General features: G+C 47.6%; 1 protein-coding gene and 1 long non-coding RNA gene across 3 annotated transcripts in view; one reads left to right on the plus strand and one right to left on the minus strand.

The window, feature by feature from the left end:
* Nucleotides 1-12,807, minus strand: part of LOC105669996 (uncharacterized) — a 100,949-nt gene that overhangs the window by 31,871 nt on the left and 56,271 nt on the right. The window lies entirely within an intron of this gene.
* Nucleotides 5,021-12,807, plus strand: part of LOC105669992 (uncharacterized) — a 61,995-nt gene continuing 54,208 nt past the window's right edge. The window contains exon 1 of the mRNA XM_012363240.2: nucleotides 5,021-7,739. The gene's annotated coding sequence lies outside the window, so the exon portion shown is untranslated. The remainder of the gene's footprint in view (nucleotides 7,740-12,807) is intronic.

A 12,807-nucleotide genomic window follows, 5' to 3' on the forward strand; every position in this document is an offset into this window, starting at 1 on the left:
GCAGGTCGCCCCCGGCGCCGTGGGCTGTTTAATTTTAGGGCATTACGCGCACAGGCGGCAGCCTGGCCGATGCTAAAGGGTTCTCCGGGTCGGTATTTGCCGAGATATTATCGCCGGGAGGACGATAGAGAGGGAGGGCAGGCCCTCCGGGGTAACGAGGAGGGCGTGACTCTTCCTCGGAGATCGGGAGAGAGAGAGAGAAAGAGAGAGAGCTCTATGATGCATCCGACACCGTTTCGCGAATTAGCCCCGATGCTCTCATCATCGCCTCCATCGGTCTGTCGGAAGGCCGAGGAAATCGCTCGGCACCAGAGGCAATAATAAGTTGTTGCATAGCCGCGAATGCTGACCGCAAGATTGCAGTTAGAATAGGCAGGCGCCGTGTAGAAAGACTATGCAATCGCGTAGCGATCGAACTTGAAACTCGAAGCGCGATAAGAGCCAATGTCGAGTCATATAATTAAACGCCGTTACATTCCTCGAATCCATTCGTTTATTATTCACGTAGACGTTAAGATTTTTTATGATTATCACAAAGAAACAGAAATATACGATTTTAATAGATGCTAATAATAACTATAATAAAATCGTGATATTAATTAGTGAAATAAATAAAATTATGTAGATCAAAGTTATAGAAATCTATGCTATTTTACTGCGAATAATGATGAAATCTATGCTATTTTACTTATGAATAATGATTAATTAATTTCGATTATATAATTTAGTTCCGCCACTCATTTTGATCAAAACTGCCCTGTGTTTGAAATAGCCCTAATTTATCCTACATATTTTCATAAAATTATCTCTTCGTTATAAAAGGCTCTATGCGCCTAAGGCTGATAGTGTTTCACTCGCTGCGGCAGCTAAAATCTTTAATCATGACGTTTGCAGCCGGCATATTTTCGTTCTGCCGCGAACGATCAGATTTCACGTTGTAAGCGTAACCTTTCATTGGCATATCAAAACGATCATCTCCGATTTTAATTTGTGCCTTGCATAGGCAAAGAACAGGTAAGAGATCGTCCACGCTATACGATATTCCTGACGCATTAATATGCAGTGAACACTGCATTCTAATTCTTAGTTCGAGATCGGCAGCAATTAATAAAATCGTTTCTTAGATCGATATGTATACGAGAGCATCTCTATCTTGCAAACACGAGAAAAAGTCGATGCACTTTATCGATGAGAATTATCATAACTGCAGGATTTGATCACAAACAGACGCTCGCTCGATCAATCACCCTTGTTTTTGCAACCCAGTGAAGAAAAAAAAGGAATCTTATCGCGCGACAAATTCCTTGCATTCTAAATGTGCGTCGCTATTTATTAAACACATCTAGCCATCGGCAACGTTGCAACGTGCTAAAGATATTCAATAATCATTGTAAACAATGGCGTTGTGTGCGACGACGTATCGATCGATCGATTATTTCACCGGCATGTGGATTTGTTTACGTAGATTTTTATCCGGTTCATCTGCGCGCGATCTCAGATAGTTTATCGATCCGTCGTACGTGAGTCGGATTTTATCGCGCCGAGGAGGGAGAGAGATAGAGCGAAATCTCGCGTTCACGTCGCGGGTGTTCGTCTTGGATACACAGATGTTTAATTTAATAAAGTCTCGATACTTTTATCTACTTAATATCGATGCCACGAATAAAATATCTACACTCGGATAGCATCGCGAACAACAAACATCTCGAGTCATGAGACGATATGGCACATGGACATTATCATTGCTAAGATATGCTTCGTACGTGGAGTGTTAAATGCAGTTATCATCGTGCGTTTCCTGAATATTCATGGCTCGACACTTTCGGCGAAGACCGAGAAACAAAAATTTCTATGACCGCGTATTTTCGTCAGGTCGGAATGCGGTTGCAACGCATATCAATACGCTTCACGCAGCTACCGATGTTTCTTTAAATTTCAAGACTGCGTATATTAATAATGATTTTTCATTCCAAGTTTTTAAAATTTAATTTCTATAGTACTAACTCTAATTTGACTTTGTTTTTATTTCAAAATGCCAAACGTAATTATTCAAATTAATATTAGCATGTCAAGTTTTCATAAATTATATAATAAATTCTGCGTAATATTATCAAATCACAAATTAAAAAGAAATGTATGTGTTGAAGCAACTTTTAAAAATACAGGTCTGATATGATCGCGAGACCTCGTGCACATTGGATATATTGACGGCTCGAGTCGAGCCCGGTACTCGCGTTGCTTTTGTATCGCGTGTTTCCAAGATCGCGAGGAATTCGACTCGCGCACTTCGCTTAGCGTCAACACGTACGCGTTAATGTTCACAACTTTGCGCTCGCCACAGCAGCAGCCGAGCTAGGGTCGTGCACGCATCACGAAACATCCGGTGCCTCAACGTGCTTCGTGAACTTAACACCCCATCGAACCTAGGGCGCGGAACCTGCCGCCGCCGCTTTGCGCCGGAATGAATATATACACGCCTCTCTCTTTCGCATGAGATACCCACGTCTACCACGCCATTCTCGTGAGCGGCCGGTGCCGGCCAGCGTATACTTATCGCGAGTCGCGCGGACTCACAGGTGTTAAGTGCATGCCTATCTACGCGGCTAAGTATACAGGCGGCACGCAAACCCTGCCAAATTAACACGCGAAAGTCACGAATCGCGGCTAGCCTCGCTTTCGATCGTCGGAGCCACTCTTTCGCACGATGCAGGGATCGTTCAATCGTCGGCGGAGATGCCTGCAGGTTAAATCGAAAGCTGTGGCACAACATCCCATTGTGTACATTTAAATATGTTTGACACAGAAATATTGATTCCTTTAAGAGTTATTTTTCTTATTAGAAAAAGGATATTTGCAAAATATAATACGCATCTCGTTAGGCATTGTATCAGGACGCTTTTGCGGCTTTGTTTGGGGCGAAAGCGCAGGAGTAAAATTGGCAGGACCCGTAAATTCCACGGCGGACGTGTCCATTCTTGGAACAAGAGCGTCCGTAATTGAAGTGGACGCAATCGCGAGAACTAAGGTGCCGAAACGGGTCTTAAACGAGTTCCAAAGATGAGATAAGAACCCCCCGTAATACCCGGCGAGATCGATTGCGCGCATGTACAGGGGAAGCGCTACGGGCTGTGTCATATTTTACGACTCATTTTGTTATGTCCTTCTTCGCGCCATCGTGGCGTCAAACGCGAACGGATACTTAGCGCTGCATCGACGACGCTTAACATCGCACGGTGACTTTTTATTCGCGTTAAAGACGCCGTCATAATTCCACAAGTAAATGAGTGTAAATCAGTTTGTTCAAGCGCGAACGTACCTTCGCTTTTTGTGAAGATTTAACACGGCTGTAATTTTAATAGATGCGCTAGCAAAGATTATGCCAATCTCTTAAAGCAATAAAGAGGCAGGTAAGTGGAAACGAATAATAGCTAATCATTATAATGTCTTCGATATTTGCGAACTCTAAAGTTTTATTTATTGATTTCGTCAATTAACGTGCTTCTTTCATCATCAAGTACTTTCCTCGTAAAGATAAATACGTTCGTGCGAAACAGTTTAATTATCTAACAATATTCCTCGACCCGTCATTAACTGGTATATCCATTCTGCGCAAGTAGGCACACCGTTTAATGGTCACCGGCGAATATCAGCTTTCGAGACGCCAACTAAACGCGCGGGTCGAGTTTAACGAAAATTAAATCCCGCGTAATTTCGCCGCAATTAAGCGCAGGTGGTAATTTGCGTGCCTCTACGTAGCAATCTTTCGCGGTATTTTTAGCGCGAGCGAGAGGGAGCGAGCGCGTAAGGCGCGTTCGTACGTCGATCTCCGTTTCAGGATCGAGATAAGCGACTCGCGAAGAAATAAGTAGTTTAAGACGGTTCGCGTGGCCGGAGATTGGTCTGACGTCGTCTCACCACCGCGCGAAGAGTGGGGGGAGTGTTTTATGCACGGGGTCCTGGGTGTTATGCGTCGTTCATCCGCAGGTGCATCCAGGCCGCTCGATCGGAGCGCGTCGAACCTGGCGGTTTCGCGCCCGGGAGGACCACGAAATCGCGTTGGGGTGTCGTGAGTTTCGTTTTCGTGACGAAATATTGTCGACGCGAATGGCGGATTCGAAGGTGCGAGCGGCGATGTTATCGCAGATAATCGATGTGCGGTATTAATTCAGTGGCGGTGCGAGAATTAGGAGTCTGCGTTTAAAAAATAACACGCCAGGCATTGGTTCGAAAACAAGCCTCCGTGGGGAACCTTGTGGTCTTGCGATTTCGGGGAAAAACCGCGTTATGTTTACAGTTGTAGTAACATTTGCGATATATTGGGTAAAAATAATGACAATACATACCGAAGCTGCAAAAATAGCGTTATCATGGACAAGTATGTGTTCTTATATTTTACGTTAATCGTGTATTATTTAGCATAAGTGCTTGTCGTGGAAGAACATGATTTTACATAAATTTATCATTTCGATTCCACTCATCGACAAATGATATTTCATGTACATGCGCATGCATAGCAAGCATAGCGTGATAAAACTCAGATTACTGCTCGCTTGGAAATGTTCGCTATTGTAGCATAGATAAGAGCAAATAAATATTCAACAAGTGTACCGTCTCGCGACGATAAAGTGAACTTGACTTGCAGTGTTTTGTCGAATCATCGCTCGGAATAAAAATTGAATATACTCAAATTTCGCGAAATTGTGCAATCGAATCATTTACATAATAATTATATTGAATTATGATTGATTCATGCTGTTTGAGGAATCGCCAAGTATTAACATCGCATTGCGCTTTCGCGCGAGAAAAATATCGCTTCGGGAGGGTAGACAGCGCGCGTCGCAGGAACCGGCCGAAAAATTCGCCTGTTATTCGCATGTCGGCGGGAGCCTGCCGTCGGGGATGCTGGCATCCTGACGATGCGACGATGGTGGGGAAGTGTGCCGCGCGCGGGGAGAGTGGGAGCGTGCGACGTGCCGGGCTTTGGGGTTCCCGTCTGGTGGTGGTGGTGGTGGCGGTGGTGAGGAACAGACCGATGCTGATGCGTTCGTATCGTACGGCGGACCGGCGAGAGAGCACGGACAGCGCACATCGCACTCGCAACGCGCGCAAGCCACGCAACACAGCTCGCTCTCGTTCGCGCTGCGCCGCCTCGGCCAGTCAGCGACGGTCGTCGTCGGTGCTCTCACGGTGGTGTTGTCGCCGTATGGCCATGCATCGTCCCGCCGACCTGGTCACGATCGCAGGAGTACACATCGTCGTTCGCCGAGTCGCCATCCCCGCGCGAGCGGGAACGAGCGGCCCACCCCGAGCTGAGCAACAGGCGACACGTCCCGTTGAACGTTGCGGATCTAACACTTGGCACGGAGGATTATCGCGTCGAAGGAACGTCGATCGAAAGTCCCTGGCAATCGTCGTTGGCTCGGATCGAATAATCGCACGGTCAAAGTACGGGATCGCTTTCCCGCAATCGCTTCGCTACGAAAAATTGTCACGGATTGGACATTTATCTGTTTCCTCGCCGGACTCGTAAAGAGAGTCTGTTGCGCGTCTGAAAAATATATCGGTAAAAGACAATCACTTGCGATCGTAGCCGACTTTCATCCCGGCCGAGACACTCGCACCCCGAGAAGTCGTTGCAGCGCACGCAGCGGGAGGACCAGGCGGTACCGGCACCGCCGCTATTGCCGTGCCGCTTCCGACGGAGCGAGTCAGTGCTAATCCTGATTTCCGCGTGAACACCATTCTCGCTTCTCGCCATTTCGAGGACGAGTTTCACGGGGTTCGGAATTGGTTCGCACCAGTCGATGATTCGTTATTCGGTAGAGAGTCGCAGTAATTTTCCACTGATGAGGTGAAGTTTTGCAAAAGTGCCGCGTATTTAGTGCAAGGACTGCCAAGGACAAAAACAAAAGGATAGTGCGGTTCTTGATTATCGAAATCCGAGTGGACAGCTTGTTGTACTTGTAAAGTGCCGTGCTGATGCTTTTATCGGTATGATTATCGCGTTGTCGCGTTGATCGTTTCGAGGTATCAGCCTTACGTTTTGACTTCGAAAAAAGAGGCACAAAAGCAGGACGTGACCGCGAAGAATCTCTCATGTGTACGCATTGCGTCAACGCATCGCTGCAATCGAGTCGCGACATCGCGAGGAACACGCGACGCGAGTACTCTTTGGCATGGTTACATAAACCGGCGCCGACGGGACCGTTTGAGAAGTGATTTTTTCGCGGGAGGAAGTGAGCACCGGCGCCTGCGGTTGCTGTCTCTTTCCACGCGACCGAGGGAAAAAGGGAAAAGCGAGAAAACGCCGCCAGACACGCGTCCATTATCGGCAATTTCGTCGAGCCGATCGCGCGTTCAAGAAAATCCTGTTATCACATAAGGACACATTTCTCCGACTCGGCACAACCGGCTATCACGAAATAGATATCCGACGGAAAGACGTGGGAAAAATTTTCGACGCAAATTCGAAGAAAAAAAACGACTTAAAGACGGTCGATGACGGCTGAATCCCGATTGACAATGACGGCCAGCGGCACTTGGCGCAATTCAACATCATCGATCATCTCTCGACGCGGTGCTGTGCCAACGACACGTCGGGCATCGACGTAGCGCGTTCGTCAATTGCTATTTTATCGTCGTCGAGATAGCGCACGGAGCGATTCCTCATTCACGGAGAGGAATAATTACGAAAAGACAAGATTCAGGCCTCTCCCTTCAGCGCGCGGAGCCGGAGGGCAGCATTTCCAAGACGCGATCGGAAGGAAGTAACGTATAGTCCGATCGGCCTCTCGGGATCATCGTATATCTCGGCGGTAATGCGCGCAAATTATGCGTCTCGCGCTTCTCTCGGCGCGCGGAGGAACGGCGACTAGAGGCGAGAACGAGCAAGAAGCGGTGCGCGTTTACACTCCACGATAATCCGCCTGTTGCGCTTCCTTCACCCGCGATCTTCCTCCCCCCTCTCGTTAATGCGGTGAGAAACGAGTGCTTCGTGACCGCGATCTTCGAGTTACTCGGAACTGAAGAAGCGCGCCCGTGTCAACGCGTTTGTTCGTGTTTATACATTCTCGAGTGTGTTGTAAGCGTGCCGTGCGAAGACGCTCTGTTGCGCGTCGCCTTTGAAATTCGTCCCGGGACCCGGCTCGGTCTTTTCGTGATCCATGCGAGCCGAGAAAGTTCGCGGAAGCCCGTCAGCGATCTTCCTGGAAACTCGGCGAAGCGGCCACGCGATAATCGTGCGTTCCGCCGGAGGACATCGCATCGACGCAACATAGAGTATTTTCAGTTGATTTACATCGAAAGTGAATAGTGTGCGGTTTTCGAGTAAAACATTGAAAACGTTAAGAATTCGACGAAAGTTCTTAGTGCTCAAAGCGAATGAATTTTTCCATCAATTTTTTTTTCGAACATTGAAGAAAAGATTACGTGACATTTTACGGCGTCCGTCATTTGCTTAAATCTCGGAAAGTAAACACGTTGACAATAACCTCTCGAGAAGTTCCGTCGGCTAATTTGTGCAGCGGTTTGCTCATTTTTGCTTCACACGAGCCGCTCGCAAACATCGTCATATCGGATCCTCGCTCAAGATCTACGATTCTGAAAAACTGTGGATCCCCACAAAGACTCGCTGGACATTGAAGAGAACTTAACGTCCGTGCTGCTATTGTGGAAATTCAAGACGCAGCACTTCGACCGGATTTTGCGCCACAGCCACGCAGGAATCCCTGGTCGTTCTGGTAAGTGTCCTTAAGAAATTACGCACGATATTTCGAGTATTACCTATCGCAAAATGTCGAAAGCGTTTGTAGATTTGACTTCGATCGCGACGCATGAATTCGACATATGAATTCAACGCGCTGCAATTCCCTTAATGATGTTGTAATTATCGCGGATAAATTAAAAGCGGAGCAGAGCGATTAATCTAGATTTATTCTCACGGGCGAGTGAAAATATTCCGCGATAATTATTCTTCGCGCGCGATTTACAGGATTGTTGACAGGATGATTTGTTAATAGACCGCTTACCGAACGGCGCCGTTAATTTTTCGCACCGCGTATCGGAATTAACATAATTAAATATACAAGCCAGGAACGAGGCTGCAAGCGTAACGACTCTTAAGCAGTCTTAGGCTGACGATAAAAAAAAGGGGGGAGGAAAAAACGCGAACGCGATATCCTTGCGGACGCGTGCGGTTTGCGTTCGCAGTGCGCGCGAAGAGAGAGGCTTTATCTCGACGTCGTCGGCCGCGCGCAATGCAAACAATTTGAGGAAGACATTCAACCTTAACTGCACGCACAGTGCTCCATTGCCTGCATTTCGACGATGATCGCCGTGTAATACCATTGCGAGAAATAATAAATCCACGTGCGTCGAGTGAAGATGAAAGGAGCGAGCAAGCAAGAGGGAAAGCTGCGAAAGGAAGATGAGAAGATACAGAGCGACATACAAGGTGTCTCTCAGTAATCGTGTTTTTTTTCAATAATAGTCGATACGACATTTTTGATAGGTAATACTTTTTCATACAGGAACTATATCGAACCTATCGTCTTTTTAATGCTGCTTTTATTAATTATTCATATAATATTTATTTAACGAAGCAAAAAGAGAGCATGATCCAACAGAGTCACCCTGTACAGACGAAGTGAGATCATAAATCGTGGTTTCACCGTTTCGCGGGATACGCCCCGTTAACTCGCGGCTTAAGCGGCGCAGTCCGCCCATTTTTCGGGATGACGCTCCTCTCGCTGCTCTTTAACTCTTTTTCCCCCTCGGAATCGGTACATCAGGGGGGGAGGTAAAAGATCGCGCTCGACCTCTTGTCGATTTTCGATCGGGTTAAGCAAACATCGGCCGGTTCTCACCTCTATCGCGATAATGGCTGTAATTTCGGCAGCTTCCCGGACCCCTTCTTCCGCCCCGCTCTCTTCTCGATTTCGCGTACGCGTAGATTGCCGGAGATCGATCGTAGCGAATTTGATTGCACGGCGCGCGCGACCGTCGATTTATTAACCCCCTGAGCGTTCAGCTCCCACTCCCTTACTTCTTTCCACCTGCGCCTCACGAAGCGAGGTAAAATCGCTTACCTTGAGGTAACATTTTTACGTCCTTCTCCTTCGTGTGACGGCATCGTGTTTGCTACATTTCCAACGTCATCGTATAATTACGACCTTTCAATGTGGAAAAATTCTTTTCGTATTTTTTTTTCATCCCGCCGAATTCTTGCGTTCGTAATAAAGCAACTTCTTAGGCTATTCGCCGCTTCTGCGCTTCGCGAGATGACTTTATTAATCGCTGCTGTCCGCGACGCAAATGACGGCGATTTATTAAGCTGCGTTTTACTATTGGTTTTGCGCGACGTCGAGGAGGCGCGCAGCTAGTCCGCCTTGCATGCGCGCCGATTAGTTCTCTTCTTCAACGACGCGACGTCTACGCGCGATGCCCCCGCGGGAGAGACGAGCGAACGGCGTTACAGGTTCAATGAGGTGCATATCCGACATGCGCTCTCGCGCGTGTCCGAACGTCGACTCCGGTGTGAGCAAGAATCACGATGACCGACGTATTTTCTCGCGCGTTGCCACATCTCAATAGCGGCATTGAGAGAGATTTTTACCCCGTTCACGCGAGCAGTGACACTCGCTCCGTCTCAGCTGCAAACCGGAATTACCCTTTATGTAAAGCAGACGTATGCGGATACGTACAATACCGCGTCGACGCGAGTCGAAGCGAGCAAAGCGGCCGAGCTTTTTAATTTACAACCCGATTCACTCGCGGATCCCGTTAATCCGCTATTATTATGGTCGTTTAACGCGGAGATTACGTTAGATATCAGTATGATATAATCAGACGCAGGTGCACCGCGAGAAAAATGTGTACGCGTTTCAAGCTCGGTTTTATCTACTCGCTCAGCAGTTATATATTGTTTTCGTGGAAATTCTCGAAATATCTCGCCGGTATTGTTGCGCGATATTGTGTCCGAGTTTCGTTTTTAAGAGGAGAAGCGAATAGTATGTATATAAATCATCATTACTTGTGTAAAGATAACGAAGTCATCTGAGGCAATCAACGATCGGCGTTGCAATCTCCACTCGATCGTTCGCGTTATAATCGGCCACTCGAGCACACGTCGTGTTTTTTCGAGCGGGGATATTTTATCGTTGCAAGTCACACAGGGCGCCAATAAGAACATCATCCTCGGTCTTCGATTAAACGACACGATGACAATGCAGATCGCACGAGATTTTTCGCCTTGACAATGAAATTTGCTTCTCGTTCAATTTTATCGTAAAATTATATCTCCACATTTTGATTTTTTTTCCGTTTGCGTGAGGCGCGAATTCGTCGCCGCTCAATTGGATTTCAAGTAATTGGACCTGAAGTACAGTATGGTTTGTTTAGCTACGTCCGTCCGCACGCCCGAAAACACGCGGGCGTATTAAACGGGGGTGGGGGTAGCTGTGAATGAAACTAACCACTGCGCGCTGTCTGAATGGGCAACCGCCGCGCAGAGAGTGGAGTGTATTTCCGTTCGTGTTTATAGTCGCGGATGCGGCCGGAGATACTGTCGGGACATTTGAAACGTAGCAGATCCGCCGTGGCGTCTCCAAGGGTGGTGGTTAACGCGGTGTAGAAACGGGAAAGCGGGAAAAGGGACTCCGCGCGTTCGTCGACTGTCGTCGTACAAATAATGACTATTTTCGGCCGGCGCTGTTTGGGCGCGAAGCGCGATCACGCTTTGTGAGAGATGCACGCGAGAGGCGGCCTGACAATACGTCGAGAATATTCGCCCCCAAAGTAGCCGATGGAAATTCTCGTTAGCGTCGCTCGCACAACCATTATTCGCTTCGCGCCGTCGATGCTTCGAAACGTCTGTCGCTCGAAAGGAACATCAATCTTGCGGACGCGATGATAAACGCGACGTCGATGGAGACGCGCGTCAAGCCCACGTCGTCGGTATGCGCCTCCTCGCTGTTTCTCTCCGAGGGAATATTCGCGATCCCACGTGTGGCTAAGCAACGGAAGGTTTAATAGAGACGTTCGCACCTGTATTCTTTCGCGACGCCCACGTGGGCGCCGCGTCCTGCCGGGAGGACGAAGAAAGTTCGAAGAGAAGGGAAGCGGCTGTCTTTTATCTGCGGAATGCTCCATAACAGCTTGTCTGATAAAGCTTCTCGGAAATTCGCGGAGACGGACGCAAAATCGAAGATGTATATTCGTGTTTGTGTTATCGAGGAAAGTGCGGCATGGTCCCCTATCGATCGCCTATCACGGATATCAGCTGGCGATTTTTTCCAAGCTTATCTGCAAGGTTCTTGCGTTTCTTAAGCGTGCGTTATTTGCCATATCCGCGAGGTTACTAATCTTGTCAGATGTTCCGAGGCATGTGATTGTTGACGGTATTTTTCCCCCGATAATCTGTTACATCAACCGGAAAACGAGGAAATCAGTTATCACGTCCGATAAGTGCACTTACCTGTTGTGTTTATTACTAGCATTTATCGTTCACGTTTTTAACTTTTATCTTTCTCGCGGATGTTAAAAATATTATAAAAAAAATTCCGCCGCTCTCTGCTCCTCGCGGCAATCGAAAGAAAGTTGCGAAAGCACGTCACAACACCGAAGCGTCGGCTCGTCCTTGATGAAACTGCCGACGATCCGATCAAAAAGCCGATTATCGACATCGCGAACCGGACAGATCGGCCTTACGGTACCATTCACCTACCGTTACCGGCACACGTCGCGGGACGGACCAATGGCGCGGCGCGGACCCGTCGATTGGTCGATCGCGACGCAATTAATGAGATAAATTTACCTACGAGGTGGATCGACCGGCTGCAGCGCTCGCGGAGACGCGATTGAGATCGCCCTGGCCGGCTTTTCCCGGCGATTCGCGACGGAACGCTCGCAAACATCGCAGCTAGCCGACGTCCTTAAATCGATCGCTCGGCCGATCGACCGAAATAGCCCTTTGTAGGGCTCGGGATTAATTAGTCATGCCGCGTGCCGCGCGTGACAGTCCGACGTATCTGTCCGTCTCACCGTCTCGCGCGAAATCCCGGGACGTTTTCGTCGCGGCTGCTTATCCGCCTTAACGCTTTAAGCCGACAAGCGTACGCGAGGTATGCGGCGATTTGCACGCTTCACCCTGAATGATCGTTCCGAGGAATGAATCACGCCGAGCGAGCGCATCGCGTAAACAAGTTTCGGTTTAGACGCGTCATTACTAACGACAAACCGTGAGATGTGGTGCTACAGATATTTTCACGGCTTCTCCAAAAAAAAAAGCTGCCTTTGAGTCGATAACTGGATCTCGTAGCGTTCTCTTAATTTCTTTGTTTTTTTTTTCCCTTAGATTAATCAACAAAAATATATCACGTAAATTCGAATATATATTATGTCTAGCGCTCTTCTTTATTTGGAAACTTTATTTTTTATGTGTGGGAAACACCGACGAATCTGTGCGTTCGGCGCGTTTGAAGTTTCGTTATTTTGAGAAGCAATATATCATCTCGCGCCGTCCTTGCTGAAATCCTATGATCTACTCGTCAACGGCGCGATGTCCGAGTCTAATCTCGACGTTGGTATCATATGCGCGAAAGTTATGTAGCTTTCGACTCATATATTATCAATTATTTTAACCGAACGTTTGCATTTATTTTACGTCCACTTACGGTGTAATATTATTTACTTTTATCAATTTACGAATATCTCTGAGCGATCACGTATGTGTTTTGGAATATTTAGTGTTCCAGAAATAAAATAAACAAAGTCGAGAAAGAATCACAAACTTCGATGGCGATTAGCATT

The sequence above is a fragment of the Linepithema humile genome, chromosome 7 (genome assembly GCF_040581485.1).
Source record: "Linepithema humile isolate Giens D197 chromosome 7, Lhum_UNIL_v1.0, whole genome shotgun sequence".
Classification (NCBI taxonomy): Eukaryota; Metazoa; Arthropoda; class Insecta; order Hymenoptera; family Formicidae; genus Linepithema; species Linepithema humile.